General features: G+C 36.3%; 1 long non-coding RNA gene across 1 annotated transcript in view; it reads left to right on the forward strand.

Annotated features, from left to right (window-relative positions):
- The window catches only part of LOC143263876 (uncharacterized), a 35,056-nt gene extending 26,664 nt beyond the window's left edge, over positions 1 to 8,392 (forward strand). The window contains exon 2 of the long non-coding RNA XR_013037241.1: positions 1,730 to 8,392. This is a non-coding gene — a long non-coding RNA (uncharacterized LOC143263876). The remainder of the gene's footprint in view (positions 1 to 1,729) is intronic.
- The last annotated feature ends 9,987 nt before the right edge of the window (positions 8,393 to 18,379 follow it).

Raw genomic sequence — 18,379 nt, forward strand, 5'->3', positions numbered from 1 at the left:
AGGCAAATAGAACAAGATGACAAGGCGGCGTGCGTGAAATGCATCGGGTTCGCCTAACCTAACGTGGCGAGCTCGGTAAAATACCTGGAGAAATTATGTTTGAACAAAGAATGCGATGTTGGAATAGTTTTGTTCGAAACTATTTCTGCAGATTCACTTTTCAGTGAAATCGTACTTCTTAAAGTATAAGATTTTAATTCTTTCCGAAGTTAATTTTTACGTTTTCATTGTTACGCTGTAATAAAGATGACGTTAATTTTATAAAAGAAAATTTAATTTTCTTTCCGTCGATATATCCGCCGCATTTTTTCATTACTTCTTGGACTAATTTCGGCATCAGCTTTATTAGTTCGTCTATTATTTTTGATATTCTTTGATTCCATGCATTTTGTAGTATGTTCCATGTGTTAAGGAAACATATTATGGAAGAGTATGAAATGTACCCCAGATTCGAAGTGACAAACATTTATAACTTAATACGCACTGTCGACAATATGATGCCATATTGCAGACTTACAGATATTACCCAAACTGAATGGAATATTTACAATTTACACTAAATAAACAGGTGTCCTAATACTTTTGGAAGCGGGCTATACCTGTGAAATATAAGCAGACAATCTTCTAAGAACTTAAAGAACATTATTATCTCATTGGCAACTCCGAAATATTGTTTAAATAAGAAATAAGTTTGCATTTAAACCACACTCTTGTTGCTGTAACGATGCAGGAAATATTGGTTTTGCATAAAGGTGATATTCGCGAAGAAAATATTAATACAAAAATATAAAAGACAATTTTGTTAAGATCTTTGCAGCATTTTTATTGATCGCATAATTTTATTAATTGCATATCATAAAGGTGATATTCGCGAAGAAAATATTAATACAAAAATATAAAAGACAATTTTGTCAAGATCTTTGCAGCATTTTTATTGATCGCATAATTTTATTAATTGCATATCATAAAGGTGATATTCGCGAAGAAAATATTAATACAAAAATATAAAAGACAATTTTGTTAAGATCTTTGCAGCATTTTTATTGATCGAAGTTAATTTGTTATGCCTCCTACATATTGTTGTCATTTTAAAAAGACAAGCAACTTGACATTGTTTAAAATGCCATATCCCATCTTTCACTTCTAATAGACCCCCAAATAATTCTGCGGCCTTGCACCAAGCTCTCCAATCCATTTACACACAGAAGTCTCAAGAAATAATTAAATTCCAGATGAAAAGAATCGCGAAACTCTCGAGGCAACGCGTACACAAGTTCTCCGAACCTTTATTTTTTATTGATTCGCATCCTATCGAATTCAGGGAACTAGAAAAGGGGGAAAAGAGCGTCGCGTTTCTTTTTCATCTCGCCGAGCGTCACCCGGGGATCGCCGGTACCCTTGAAAACCATGAATGACCTTCGAAACCGGCGACGCATAATAATCCCAACCGCCGACCCTTCCTTTTTAAAAATAAACGTGCTGCGTGCGTACGCGTGGCGAAGTTCCAGGAAGATCTTCCGCCCCCTTTCTCACACCCGCATGTCGCGGCCCCAAGTTTATTACCTGAAGCTACGAATGAATGGAAGGAGCATGATAATGCGCGTTAAAAGAGGGTGGTAGTCCACTCCTGAAGGCCGTAAAGGGGTGTAGGAATTGTAGGCGGGCGTCAGAAGGGACGGAGAAGGGTGTAGAGAAGGGTTTCATTCATGAACGTGTTTTATTGTTTCAGGCAGAAACGCGACTGGAGGACAGAGGAGGCCGGATAATAGCAACGGAGGAACCGGAAAACATAAAACCCGCGCAAAAGTGGGAACCACTTCAAGCGTTTTCTGCGATACGACCTTCCCGAATATTATCCAGGACGACCCGCCGCCACGCGTCCTACCTTAACGAGAGATAAGAAATTCGGCAAGAACGTTTCCAAAAATTCTACGTTTTGCAAATGGAAATTCCAAGAGGAAATTTACGAACGTAAGGATAAGGACTTGTTGTCGGAAATAAAAAATTTAACGAACACGCAAAGATACGGTATTCAAAGAGAAGATTGTCGAAGAAGGAGACAAGGACTTGTTTCAGAAATAAGATGTTCTGTAAGGACGTTTCCAAAAATTCTATGTTCAAAATACGAATTCGTGGACACATATTTAAGAAGAAAATTTTCGAACAAGAAGACAAGGATTTGTTTCAGAAATAAAGAGTTCAGTAAAAGCGTTTCCAAAAATACTATGTTCGAAATGAAAATTCAATGACAGATATCCAAAGAGGAAATTTTCGAACGTGGGAATAAAAATTTGTTTCAGATCTGAAATATTAAAGAATGTTGTTTCCACGGAGATAAAAAGATAAGAAGCGAGACAAAGTCTACAAAAATGAAAATTTTTTACTTCTTGTATTAAAAAAAGTGCTATGTACATTCTTCCATTTTGAACATGTAAAAAGTAATGCAAGATGTGTCTGGGGGATGAAAAAGAACCTTGAGGAAAGAGCTGGTACGGTAGCTTTGACTGTAGAAAAACTAAGGAACGTGTTTTAATGTTTGAAAACAAAAAAATTAATTTTTTTTTAAATTAAGAAGAATAAGGAAATAATATATCTTCAAGATAAAAAGATGAATTTCATTATTATTGTAAAAATGTGTAAAATGACTTCTTAAGAAACACGTTATCCTTATCAAAAACTGACAAACAAATTTTGCCTTTATCTTTAATTTTGTATAATATGAAAATTGCTTCAATCTTGAAAAACAAAGAAATTAGAAGACGATGCCAGTAAAGGGTGGAACAGAAATTCAAAAGAAAAGTGTCACAAATATAAAAGTTCTCAAAAAATATTTCAATCATTAAACTAATGGACAAACGTTTATAAAAATGATAAAATTAAATATGCCTTACATTAGAGGTTCTCAAAATTTTATATCAGAAACTCTAAAACATGGAAGATACGGAAAACAAAATTTGAGTGAAAGGACACCATGAACCTTAAATCTAGGAACTGTCTTCACCGAAACATCAAGAACATTCTCTTGAAATGAGAAATTACAACAAGGAATAATCTGAACTGAATCATGCGTTCAGATATATGATTAAACGCATTGCATTCGATGATACAATATGTTAGAAAAAGAAGAAACGAATGCATCAACATTTGAATAACAAAACTAATCATTCTGGAAATTGAGAAAGTGACGATAACACAAAAATAAATAACCGAGAAAAAATGAATCATCAAGAGTTTGCTCAAAAGTAAACATTTATATCTAAAATAACAAGAATCCAGATTGCAATATCGATCGAATTACGACAATTCGAGTTCGAAGAACATACAAACATAACGGAACAAGTAAATAAAGGTGCAAAGAAGACCTTCATTCGATAGAGTGCCATTGCTAATATTGTCGATGTAGAACTTAAAGCATTGCCACGCCCTTGCAGCAACCTTAACTTCCGGCACCACCTATAATAAACCCTTTAAGCTCTAATGTGCATCGCGCCTCCCTCTTTTCTCCCATCCCCTAACTCCAGGGTCGTCCAAAGTTCTAACTCTTTCGACGGTCAGAACTTTTCCCGTTTCAAAAACTGGTTTCGGTACATCCCCAGGCAAAATTTCTTTCATGACAGTGAGCCACCAAGCCTGCTCCAACGTTAAAACTTCCACGCAATTTCACCATACTGGTCCGGTTAGATACACCTATGAAATTTTACGGTACGAAAAACTAATTTGTTCACAGCTCAAAAGAAATACATAGCCTCTTAATGCAAAACCACTTTTCACTACAACTCGTCAATTCATTTCAAAACATATTCAAAGAAAAGCCAAGTGCATGACGAAGCATTGAAATGCGCCTAAACGGCAACAATACTCGCATAGAAACGCTCGGAAAGCCCACGAACATAATTTTGTACAAAAAATTCAAATGCAGTTTCCTCGTTTGGCATGACAATTGAACGAGACAAGCTCATGCTGAAAATTCGTAACATGAAGTATTAGAAAGGCGAAGCTGCTCGAATAATAAAATTGCAATAACAATAGAACTATTGAAACTGGATAACTACTATCAAGAGTTCAAAGACGTGTAAAAATATCTCACAGATTAATGATCATTACGGAGAACTTCTAATATTTCTCTAATATCCAAATTCGAACAGTGATTAAGGGTTTCGAAAACTGCAATTAACCGAGCGAGGAAAATACGCAATGTAAATCCCACCCCCGGGTGCAGGGCTCGGCGGTGCACTGAAATATCTTTCCTTTTCCAAGACGAAAGAAAGAAATGGCTCCAGCTTTCCAATTAGCATTCTTACTCCTGCCGGCGCTGGCAAATTCCGGCTTCACGGAGTGCCAAGTGTGCAACATAAACCGCGCGATAAAACGCCGCCGCTGGCTCGTGTATATCACCCATACAGAGCCGGTTCTTTTTCATTTTACTTTCTCGCACGACGAGGTGGAAAGCGGTAAAGTAGAAACGACAGAAACACGGCCAAGAAGAGTTTATAATGCTCTCGTCGTGCCGCCTCGACGCTCTGCCACTTCGTCGACTAAACGAAGACGGTTCTCAAATTTCTCTTCTCGCGGACTCGAAGACTCGCAGTTGCGTTCGCGTCGTTCCATCTTCTCTTGCCGTACGCGAAGAGGGCGGAAAAGAATGAGAGACAAGTGGTACGAACGGTAATGAGGAAATGAACTGTATATTAGCCAAGACTATTTTGAAAGATTAGTTCGAAAGGTAATTCGTTCAGAAAGATGCCTTAATGCAGATTATTCGTCGACTTTGAACATAGTTAAGCGTTTGTTATCATCGAAATAACTAAATTGTAGAAGAATTGAAAATTTGTATAGATGCCGGTGGAAACATTTTCGTGAGTCTTTTATACTCTAACAGATTGTATCTACAAAATTAAATACAGAAAAAGTCATCGAGTATCGATAGTTCGGTCGATGAAGAAATTAATTTTCTTAAAATCGGAAAATTCGTCATTGTTAAATAACCCTGACACTGCTGAAGCTTTTATGGACACGTTGTATATCGCTACAGAGCCTGCCGAGATACTTACCATGAAAATTCACAGATCATCAGACTAAACTGATCAAGAAATGAATAACAAATTTCACGTAATTTAATGTAGAAGCATTACGTCCACAAAAGCGAACAAATTCTATATGGAAATAAATAATTCTCAGAGATGTGATATGCGAAAAATGTGACTTAATCTTATTCAAGAAAATTATAAATTACAAGACGAAAGTTATTATAAATTACAGCAAAAATACAATATCCTCTTTTATGCACACATGCATAGTCGACGCAAACAGAAATCATTCATGGAAGCAACAGAACAAGAATGCTGCACTAAGAGTTTCTAGAAAGTCCATTTTATGCAACAAGTTACCGAAAAAAAAACTACACAAGTTTCCAATAAGAAAAGAAAAAATGCACCGTTAGAACTAGAATTCCTGGTTCATTAACGCAAAAATGAATCAGTACCAAGTGTCAATTTAATAACATAATAAAAATTGCATAAAGCCGAAGAATGTCTCGTTTGCATTCTCTGTCGCTGCATATGCGTCAGGATGATTTGAATTTTACAAATGATATCAATCTTTCGCGCCGAGTATATATTAATTTGTTCAGCTGGAGACACGTTGAAAAGTCAGGCGTTGAGAGTCACGGTGAACGAAGACCTCGGTGTTTTTAACCCTCCGCGAGAAATTCACGCCGCGGGAAGACGTCGGGAAAGCAGTGTCTGGGCTCCCGTTGCGGAAAAGGAACGGCACACGGTCAAAATTTTCGCCGGCGATCCTCTTACCAGTTCGTTTTTCTCCTCTTTAATTTAGCGCCGACGACTCTTAAGCGGCAGCAACCGAGAAAACGCACGAATCGCCGACAGTTCTGCGCCCATGCAACCCGCTAATTATTTAATTATTTATTTACCGAGTTCATTTCGCCGGATTATACGCAGCGACCGCGTGCACACACACACATACGCACCAAGAACTCCAAGGTTGATTCTTTATCGCAGCCTATACCGCTGCACGGTCGACTAATTGTTTACTAAGCGGCCCTTTGCTCCTCGGACTTTCGCGCTAATCAGCAGGAGCCATGGTTTAAACAACTTCCGGTGCGTTTAAACGGCATCGCGAACAACTTGGCCATTCCTTATTCATGGGCAGACAATTCCTCTCGTTTCGGTGAAAGGTGCGCCGGGATCGCTTCATCGCCGACCAGTTTTTTGTATCAAGGGACACCACGAATTAATTACCGCAGAACTGCTTCGATCGTGCTGTCATCCATGCGATGTTCGGTTCTTCTCTGCAAGCTTTTACAGATCCATTTTGAGACAGAAAAGATTTCTTGGTGCTCGATGCAAAACGTACGGCCATAGTAATATTTCTAACAGTTAATTATTATGCGATCACAAATTAATCCCTGGTACATGTCTCTCGATAATACTGACATTTTTGTGGCTTCTAAATGATTTGGAATTGTTCAAAGTACAAGTCAACGACAGTTAACAATCATGGTGTAATAAGCTGATGATTAAAATCCTCTCGATTTTTGCTCTTCAATGGTTTTAACAAGGAAACTGGTCGTGCGCAAGACAAGCTTACTAACATTACAGTAAATTATATAAATATTTCTTTCGATTCATGTCTAACATCTCATATTTGCAGTCTTAAACACGAATGACTGCATCATTCTTTAAAAGGGAAGCGTGATAAAAGGCAATAACAAGTTCAAAGGATACGAACATCCGTAACCCTTTGCGCAACACTTTCTTTCAGAGCTAAGCTAATTACCACTACTTCTTTGTCGCTAATAAATTCCTAAATTAATATTCATTGCGTGCTAACCTTTCATTTAATACTTATATATTGATGATAAAAAAATAAGATTTTATTTCGATTTAAAAGAAGCACGTAACATCAATATTTAGGACTTTATGTTCAAAATCTTCGCAACATGTCTGACACGATATTATAGTACAAGGGGTTAAGAAGATATTTATTCTTGAAAATGATTAAACTTCGACGCTCGGTACAAGTATCGTTGTACCAGAACCAGAAAATAAGAATCTCAAATAGTGACGTTTTAGAAATATTATACTGTGGCACAGCATTAATTTTGCGAACGGTTTCAAAATGTTGTATAGGCCTCCGATATGTTTCTTTAAATAATCAAAAACTGAATTAATCGCATTACTAATTACAGTTCCACAAATTTGAACGCGCCACATATTAATTACTGATTAGATGAATGCTTATCACTGGCACAGAACCGTATCGATCATGTAAATATCCACCTGTGAAATTTTCTTTTACAGAAAATACTGCAACGCTATTGACAATGTTTGACGCTATCGGAAAGCTGAATCGAGCAAAAGCATAACGTAAATTATTCGTGATGCTCGTTATTTTCAATAATGTCCCGCGTATATCGAATGAATCGAAAGGAAAGTGGAAATAATTAAAAGTGGTTGTGCCAACGAAAGGGAAATTAACAGATTAATTGACGGGGCTGTTTTAATAATTTTATGAAACACGAATTTCATTCATTCGCACGAATTCGAACGCATTAATGAGAATATCGTCCTCTTCAATTAAAAGTGAAATATTTCGTGGCTCTGAATAAATGTAGCATTTTGCACCGCGCCTGCATTCAATCGATATCATTCTAGAGAAATTATTTGATCGAAAGTTAATATTTACCTCGAATTCACATTTAATAAATTATTTATGCGGCCGTCCAATTTTAATTGAAACGATCCTTTCATTCGTTTAACGTACAAATTTGTTTACACTTTAAAAGAATTGATTTTACCATATCGAGCTGGTTTTAAAGCAATCCGAAGTCTCTTTTCGACACAAGTGTAACACATTCTTCTGTAAATCGTAACAAAACATGATTTATAAAATCTCATCGCTTAAGCTACAAAAATAAACGCGCCGTATAAACGTAACTATTTTTACTATTAATGCAAGTTTTCGTTACCGAAGAAATCTAAATTATATAATTCATCGCAGAAAATACAGATTACCAAATTGAACAATAGCTCGTACATGAAATGAGTACAATAAGCGCTATGATAAATTCGAACATATTAGATCACAGTTTATCTGGTAAAACATTTACTAGAAACAGGAAAACAGTTTTCATTTTCAAATTCAACATTAATTCGTTCTTGGGCAACATCTAAAACTTGCCTTATAATGTCGTGAAAGAATCAGGTAAATCATTGTAGAACAATTTCAAACACGTTTCTAGCATATGTTTAAAACATATTTTAAGCGAAAACAATTTAAAATCGAAGTACGTGTTAAAATTAGTGCGCAACCAATAAACCTCATCTTTGTAACATAGAATGTTAAAAATAAAACACAGCTGTATTTTATTTTACATTTATTCTTTCATTTTAATCCCATAACAAAAACCGAACCAGAAAAACGCTGGCAATATTTATGCAACGTTTCCAATAAACAAGGAATATTTTTCAAAATATTTGTACTTTGTTGATAAATTCGATATATATTGCCCTGAAGTTTTTTATACATAAATCCTATTGATTTTACTATAATTCCATCTTTTGTATATCAACGATAATAATCCTGGCTCTCCTTGACAACGAGACAATCGTAAAAATCAGCGAATCTGGCTGTGCCGCAGACTCTGAATGATCCAATCCCCCATACAACTCCTTCCTGCTGGATTTGATTAGCCAAAAGAACTGCAGCTGGACCAACATCTGCCGGACCGGTTGGTCATCTCGATGTCCAGCTCGGTCGCAACGGCATTTTCCGTGTTTTATTCAATGGGGACCGGTCGATCTATCGGCCGCGACTGGTCCACCAGGATGCTGGAAGAATCCCTCTTGATCCTGGGAGGACCAGTTCGTCCGGTACTGGCTGGCTCGTGTCCGGCCACCCCTATGCAAGGGGTTGCGAGGACTGGTTTTCAAAAGCCGTATCTCCTTTAAGTACCGCATCTTTTCAGCAGATACAGAATGAACGTGGACAGTTTGTATCGTGCCAGTGAATCGGATTGTTGCCGTCGATTTCCAAGATGAACGAATGTAAGTAAACGTATCGATCGCCAATTTCGCTATTGGCCTATCTGAATTTTGCAACTGTAGCATTTGCAAGGGGTGACAGCCCCGACGACTTTTATCGAGGAAAGTTTTGAACCGTTCGAACAATTACATCTTTTATATTTAAGAGTTTGCTTGAAAATTTCCACGTTGCATTTAATCCTTACGCTAAGATCTTTTCATGAGTATTGTAAGTATATTAAGCGTAAATATCATATCTGGTAATATTGATTAGTTACTTCGTACTGCAAGTTGAGCGCACACAAATTCCGGCATATTATTTTGCTATTCATCATTCCTTAATGTACAGGGTGGATCACGCAACGTGATCAGCTTAATTTATTCTGTTGCTAGTGGTTCGATTGTAAACTTTTTGAGCTAAAATAACGTGGTTTAAAGAAAGCTTTAAGATGATTATATCAAATTTTTTGTTAATTCTTTTTTCCTCCGGAATTGTCAAGGTAGTCTTCAGTTTTTTATAGGTTGACCTACAATTTTTTTGTACCCATCGCTTAGGGGATGCTTAGATGAATTCGGCGAACATCATAACATGTAGCTTTTTCAGAATCTAAACAAAATGAAATTGTAGGTTTACCTGTAAAAAATCTTGATAACTCCGGAAAGAAAGGGTTGACAAATTATTTGGTACACTCATCTTAAAGCTCTCCTTAAACCATGTTATTTTAGCTGAAATAACTCGAAACATTAGCAATAGAATAATTATTATTATTACTTTGCCATTTGCAATCAAAAGAATAATTCATCAGAAATATTTAAAGAATTAATGATTAGAGAAAATTTACTATTCTGTACGAACCTTTTATTTTTCAACTAATCTTTTCCTTGTCTCATAATTTTCAATGGCAAGAGTAGTTTTAAGCAATTTTAACTAATTAGTGATTATACATATATACGAAATTGCTTCAATGAAAAAAAATTTACATAGAATAAATAAATTTAGTTCAGCGTGCCAGATTTATGTCCTTTCAAAATATAAAATAGTGTTTCGCTTTTTTGCTGATAATTTAGAATAATAATGGTAAAGTAAGAAATTAATTAATCGATTACCGACCAAGACTTTGATTCATTCTACACGAGAATGATAATCGTAGAAAGTTTCCAAGCTTTCGCGTAGGTGGCTCTAGTAAATGATGGGGTTCAGCTGGATCAATATTCCTCCCACGTACTCCTGATTCAGTCATAAAATGGCAGTATGCGCCATCTTTTAGAAGACTATTGGACACCGTCCACCATTATTGCGCGGTTTAATCAACAAATTAATTTCTACTTTTTAAAAATTATAATAAAATGATTCTTACAATTATGTTCATTATTTTAAGATATCATAGAAATAATGTATACAGAAATGAATTAATCTTTCTTAAAATTTTAAATAAAATAGGTAACTATTTGCTATGTTTCATAACTCGATAGACTTGTGGTTACACATGTTCACTACTGATCAACAAATTTTATGCATTTATAGAAAACATAAATCTGTAATATAAAATAAAGAATTTAAAGATACTGCAATTTCTTAGTAAAATTTCTGAGACAAGGAATAATCTTATATGTAAAATCTACTAGCAGCTATGCTGATTGTGCATATGTAATATATCCGCAGTATATTGTTTGTCAAATCATGATACATTGTAATAGGGCTTGTTGAAACATTACATTAGCCTTTGGTAATACATGTGCGCTTGGTACTAGTATACGAAATGAATATGAACATATCACACAATTATATTTATTTTAATGTTTCATTGATCCGCAAACATTCACTTATTTTGCCGCAACATTCATTTGCTTAAAAGATTGTTCTAAATTCGCATTATGCACAACAGTCGGGGACGAAACGAATTTTTGGGAATACCTAATACCATCAAGATATTGATCTATGCCTGTTGATCCTCCAGGGCAATTGCTTTCATCGTGCTCGACCAGTCGTTTATGTACGATATTCGCAAACGTTTTCTTCAACCCCCTAATTTAGGGAAAGTGGCATGGCATAGACATTGAGATTAATTTCGTTGAAGTCGGTCAATCTTAAGGCGGCAGCTGCTTCTGAAGGAATCCATTAGTAGGCTTATGGCGTCGGCATCTTTCCTAGGGAAACTAGCACCACCCCCTTAAGGGTAGTAGAACTCTGCTTTTGTCCGAGATAATAAGCCACCATTGTTGAGATAGGTGGATCCGTCCAACGACCTTATTGTCCATCGACCCGCTTTGCTTCGAATATTCGCGATAAGAGTCGAATTCTCGTCGTCAACCAACGAGACCATTTTACGACGACTTGACCACGGATCTTCCCGGCATAAATTATTCTGCGACGCCGTAAAAGTTTTTAGCTGCGACGCATCCACCCAGGATCATATCGTTACTCTCTTCCTATATGAAATATTTTTTATCAAATTATATTTACTTTGCTTTACTACTTTCTACTCACAGATTTACTTCACAAATTGTTTAGTTATATAAGGACAAGTCGTCTGACGCAGTCGCGATTACTCCTACGTCATCTTTCAAAGTGAACTTGAAAAATGTAGCACGTCAATTAATATATTTGACATTAATTTGCCACAACGAGTTAACGTAATAAAAGTTTATCTAAATCTACAAATATAATAGTTGCATCGATATATACGTTAAATAATCAGCATTTTGAATCAAGTCGCAACGAACATAAATACCAATTTAACACTGGAAGTATCAAATCAATCAAAATGAATGATTGAAAATTTAAAATTATAATGCAAGCGGTATTAAATATTTGTTTTCTAAAATTTAGTACTGCTATAAAGATTGCAACTTTCTCAATAAAATTTATATAAACCTAGTTTTACATTTCTCACGTGATAAATTGTTCTCAAAGAAATTAATGAATGGTAATTTCTTGCCAACGTATAATCTAGTCGTTCACGGGCATCGCATTTCAGAGATGGAATAACGAATTCTAAGTTGCGTAATTCTCTAAGTAGAACGCAGATCGCTGAGAAACGGAACAATAGACTTGAACGCGTACTATTGTACAGTTGCAGGCTTTTCTAGAAGCCCAATTAAGCTGGATAAAGGACGGCTTGTTTATGATTTTCTGGACCACGTGGATTTGCGGCTATACATTAAGCGCTAAACGTGCACCAACAACGTGTCGAAGAGATCTCATTAAACCACGTAAATTTCTAACAATACCTGCAGAAATTTTGGTTGTGAAATAGAATTCTGTGAAAAGAATTTGCATCCCAAAGGAAACATTTAAATATTTGACTGCGCATTCCAAACAGAAGGAAACCCGCGCTTCTTAGTATTTATTCTTCCCAAAGAAATTAGATACGGTTCATTTTTAAGTATTTTGTTTTCGAATCATTTTCTTGTTACCCTAAGTTGTTTGAAACTTTCTAACTTTATGTTACATATTATGGTTAAAACTCGCATTCATAATTTTCTTACAATTCATGGTTTTTATCTGCTGAATTGTACAAGCATTTGTTTCATTGCATAACTGTTTCAAATGTTTTTAAGTTGAAACCTACCAGGAGTATGTTATTTTCTCTTTATTCGTGTTTATGCTGTTTTAAACAAGAACTTGAAGATCTTTTATACAATAAGAGTTCCGACAGAAATTTATTTCGCATGGAAGCCTGCAATCTAAACTAAAATGAACTACATTATCGATTCATAAAACGATCTCTAGTAGATAACGATTTGTATAGGACATAATTTATTAACCCTCCACTATCTCATTGGGTCAAAATGTACCACATCTTTAAATTAACAATTAAATCAATACATTCGGAAGTGAAATATCGAGTTCTAATAAAGGAAACGATGTTCTAAAGTGTTCACATTTTATCCTCAAATTTTTCTGACTCGATATTATTGCTGGTTTTTTAGTAACAGTTTTATTAAAACGTGAACTGGGTCCGAGTGACCCAGTATAACATATGTGTTTCGGGTAGGAAGTGTGACAACGGAGGAGTTAGAAATGACACGTATCTGGAGAGCGCGGAAACAATGAAATATCGTCATCGAAACATTCGTCATCGATAACGTAGCAAAGCCTTCAAGTAAAGGAGTTTACCGAACGTCTCTTCTATCAAATGAAACACTTCTCGCGAAGCCAGTGCGCCTTAAAAATCGAGCTCCATAAGGATCGTTTGTACAAAAGTAGGAACAAAGAGGGTCCTAACAGACCGTTTAATCATAAGCCACAGGAAACCGCAGCGATGCTCATCGCAAGTCCGCAAACCGTTCGCCATGAAGCAAGCCAACGGCATACGATAGCTATGAAGTAGCCTCGGCTTGTGGAACGGTACTGCACCCCCAGGAACAAAGTTATATCGGCTCCTACTGCCGTTCGGTGAAAGAGGAGGTGAGGGCGATGAGGCGGGGGTGGGCTGGAGAGGGGGCTGGAGGTCGACGGGGGCGGTGGAGTCGGGGTGATACGCCGTGGCCGGTTCCTGAGGGAGCGACGAAGTTCGGTGATTACCTAGGACTCTCCTAGGAACCGAGAGTTTCGTACTTCGGCCGTGCGCTGGCTTCAGCAACCTAACAGTCAAGCAAAGTAACTAAGGTTATTCGGAGGTACGCAGGAAGGAGGATAAGGAGAGTTCCGGGCCGGGCCTAAGGGATGCACTGTCGATATCGTGACCGTCTGCATCAAGATATCCTCACTTGAGTGATCGCACCCACGAGAATCCTGGCCAGCGTCTGACCAAGGGTGTACACCCCGCAGATTACAGATTTTCATAATTGGTATCGCGGCTGAGCGAGGAACGTCTACGTCACTTATTGCATTGCGGATTGATTGATCTAACATACGAACCTGGACGGTCGCGAGTTGTCCTCGATTTTTATTGATTTTTAAGCGTAATGGATGAACCGGCGATATCTCTTGCGCTGTTCATTGTGCGAAACATTTTTTTCACAGGATTTGGGCTCGTATAAAATACTTTCATGTTTCTAGACTTATAGATGTATGTAGTTAGAAACTTATTTTGGTAGCACTGATTATAGCAGTTACTCAAACATTCGCCTGACTTTATATCGACATATTAAATAGACAAATAACGATATGTTTTGAATAGTTAACAATTTAAACTGGCTACTAGAAAATTAGAACACATTTGAAACTTTACTCTAATCAATTTTGCTGAATACGCCTTTGTACCCAAATGTACCCAAAAATCTTTAACTTAATGAATTTATTATATAATTACTTGAATCTTCCAACATTGTTTCAATTGCCACCTTTTAATTAATGATCTTGTTGATCTGAGTTCTAGTAAAAAGGATTTTCCATGGTAAACTTCGATCGTCCCTAATTGCTCGAATCGAAAAAGACGCGTCCCTATCAAGGGTCCAATTTCCCGCGACTTCAAAGGGTTCGAAATATCGTAAGGACAGGACATCGTAATAACCATAATTCAATATGGCTGTTAAGATGGTAGGCGCTTCGAGACAGTCTGGGAATGGGTTCCTGGACCTTCCCACCGATTCTCTTCTACACCCCGTATCCTCGATACAGATGCTATCTAAGAAGGGAATTCAGGGTGTACTATTGTTCTGTACCGAGAGATCTCGATGCTTCAGCCCGAGTGCACCGATACTCCTTAAACTTTGGACAAACTTTACCTTGCCGCCAAGTCCTCGTTACAATGGGACATATCTACGGTATCGGACAATTAATTCTCCCGAATTCAACGCACATATTTTTATCTTACAGATACCTTAGACTGATTTAAAATACGTGAAACTTGTTGGGAACTTTTCTAAGTTGAATCTGCTCATCACTAGTGATATTTATTGTTGAACGAATTTTGACGTATCGAATAGCAGTCTTAGCATTAGTATTTACTTTGGAAAATAATAAAGTAATATATATCAACGTGTACACATCCTCTAATTCATTTGTGTAGGAGGATGTCTGGTCATTGAATGCTATTGAAAACCGTATTATAAGACACAAAATATTCTTTTTTTAGAAACAAGTATCGACAATGCAAGAAATGATGTATTACTTATTGAAGTGTTACACGTAGTTACTTTGGTTATTAATAAAAATCAAATAGATAATACTTCTAACAAGTAAGAATTACATCAGATGCGCGGATTGAATTTTATTATATATTGATCGGGGTTTAATAGTAATTGAAAAATATAATTGGTTTATTGAGAATGTTATGAACACCACTTTAATTCATTCATTGGAAACGAGGTTACGTTATCTCATTTTCATTCTTATCAAGACGGCTAAAACTTATCCATTTCTCAATTATAAATCCCACATTTATTAAAATGAAATAATCGAAGGTAGGTAGAGTGGTGCACACATACTTAAGACCACTTGAAAAACGGTATAGCTTTTTTAAAACCAGACTAAATGACTTGAATTTTTTATAGATGATAGAAGGACCAGTCTATATATACTAGACTGTCCAGTCTCCAATACTTTTTTTTAAATTATGCTATTACTTGGATCGACAAAGAAATAAAAAAACTCATGTTTTGTCAACTCTTCTTAACTGAGCCTACATCGAAGATTTAGAAAAATGCATTTTGTAGATCTCGGTAACTTAGATGCATGCTGAAAATTTCATCGAGATCAGTTGACCTTGATAGGAGCTGTAAACAATTAAAGATCGCGAAAAAATCACAGTTTCGTTCCGACTTTTTACGCTGTCGACCAATACCTGTCATAAATATGCAGTTTCTAAAATATTTCAACAAATTGCAGCTTGGCTCTGCGTTAACGAGGTTAACGAAATTTTCAGAGATCTGCGTTAACCGAAATCTACAAAATGCATTTTTTAAATTTTCGTTATAGGCTAACATCGAAAAGTTAACAAAACATGAGTTTTTTTATTCTTTCGTCGTTCCAAGTAATAGCAAAATTTAAAAATGTATTGGAATCATTGTCTAGTAAGCTGGCCCCTCTATCATCTAAACAAAATTCAAGTCATTTAGTCCAGTTTTAAAAAAGTTATACCGTTTCCCAAGTGATCTTAAATATACAGTGACCCACAAAAGTGTTCGTACACCTTTTAAAACGTAATAACTTCTTTAAAACTCAACTAAATGATGTGAACTTTTTTCAAATGATTGAGGGACTGGTCTACTAGACGACGACTAAAATAACTCTTTTAAATTTTGCTATTATTTGGGATGACAGAAAAAGATAAGAAACTCTTGTTTTTTAACTTTTTTATCTGAGTCTATAACAAAAATTTTAAAAATGACTTTCATAAATCTCGGTAACTTATATGCGTGCTGAAAATTTGATCGAAATCGGTTAACCCAGAGTCGTGCTACAGGCGTTGAAAGATTTAAAAAAACTGCAGATTTCTTCCAGTGTTCGATCAAAATCGTGAGGAAACTGCGAGTTTTGTCATCTTTAATTTGTTCTAACTCATAACAGTGTCTACTGATTTCGATAAAATTTTCAGCATGCATATAAGTTACCGAGATCTCTACGAGAGGCATTTTTTAAATTTCCGTTATAGGCACAGATAAGAAAGTTAACCCTTTGCACTCGAATGGCGACTCTGAGGCGCCACTAAAAATTGGTGTACCATTTTTCAAAATCATTCTAAGAGCATCGGACTCGTTTCTACTTGAAAAGAAACTATTAAAATTGCATTGTACTTGTCAACAGGCTCAATTTCATGCGCATAAGTCGCAATAAATTATATAAAATAGAACTACTGTAGATCAGAAATCATGTTTTGGATTTCGAATTCGAATAGCTTCGACCGCAAAGGGTTAAAAAACAAGTAATAGCAAAATTTAAGAAAAGCATTTTGGTCATCGTCTAGTAGACTAGCCCCGCTATCATCTAAAAAAAATTCGAATCACTTAGTCCAGTTTTAAAAAGGTTATTGCGTTTTAAACGGTGTACGAACACTTTTGTGGGCCACTGTATGTCCGTCACAGTAAGTAAATTCTTGAAGAATATAATAATAACTTTGTATTTTTATTTGTAAATTACGAGATCGTAGTATTTACCAACAAATCTTCCACTTATGCGCGATTAAACCTCGTCAAGTCTCTTTTGTAATTCTTAGCCCGTAATAAGTGACCAATCCTGTTCCTCGACTTCCATTCAGAGGCAATCAATGTTCTCTCAATCCGGTGCCCTCGCATCAATTTCTTCGTAGTGTATAGAAAAATTAAATTGTACGCATTTTCTTCTCATACCAGGTAAATTTAAAACCTCTAACACCGATAAATTGAATTCATCGCCGTGCACAGTAATAACATATTCAGCGAATAGAAAGCTTTTACAATTCTCTTAACAAGTTCCCTTATTTTCAGCATTCAATGCTCGAAGCAAACAGCTCAATCCTTCCAATTCAAGTACTTGAGAAGGTAGAAGCTGATCAAGTTAAATTAACCACAGCAATCTAGCTTTTGTAAGAGTACTTTAAATGTTTACAATGTTACAATTGCTGCTACAAATCATTCAATCTGCGGGAATATTTCTGTCATCATCAACATGAAGATGTAAACATCAGAAATTTCTCACATTATCTTTCCGGATGAAGTTAATGGCAAGAGAGACACGAATACAGGCAATTCAATTTTAACACATTAAAGGCGGGGGATCTTGACGAAAGTATGCTAGGTAACGCGGCGACCGCCCCGCCTCGTTTTTCGTCCTAGAGCGGGCGATATTTTGTGTAATCATAAAAAAATGTAGACTTAAAAAAGTTTATTTAAACTCTTAAAAAACTAAAAGAAATATTAAAAAAGAACTAAACACTAATTACAAAAAATGTTTTAAAGTACATATTTATGAGAAGTCGAGATAAATCGTAGTACTACGACTCCCGCCTTTAATGTGTTAATACACAAATTCGCATTATTTCCACGTGGTCCAGTTTGCAGCCAAAAGATTTGTATATTTTTCACGACTAATTGTCCAGCATATGACTAGGTCTATATTCTAACCTAGGACGATGAATTCGTGCCCCCCCAGAAATCGTATTTAGTCGCGGCCATATTTTTCCAACGCATAGTAAGTAGAAGGGTGAAATCGTTTTGATCGTAGAGAAAGAGAGATGCTAAATAGAGGGTGATGCCCACACGGGGAGAACCGAGATGGTGAGGGGTCGCCCAATCAACCCCCAGCAAGCCGCGTCTTACCCTCTCTACAAAGTTATCTTTCTTGTCCCTGCCCCGAACAGAGTTAGAGCACCCTCGAAATTCCCAACTATTGACCGAACCACTCCGGACCATTGCTACGATCAATCAGCACTTGCGTTACTAAAGATGCGATATGAATTTCATATTCCTTTGAA

Source organism: Megalopta genalis, chromosome 2 (genome assembly GCF_051020955.1).
Source record: "Megalopta genalis isolate 19385.01 chromosome 2, iyMegGena1_principal, whole genome shotgun sequence".
Classification (NCBI taxonomy): Eukaryota; Metazoa; Arthropoda; class Insecta; order Hymenoptera; family Halictidae; genus Megalopta; species Megalopta genalis.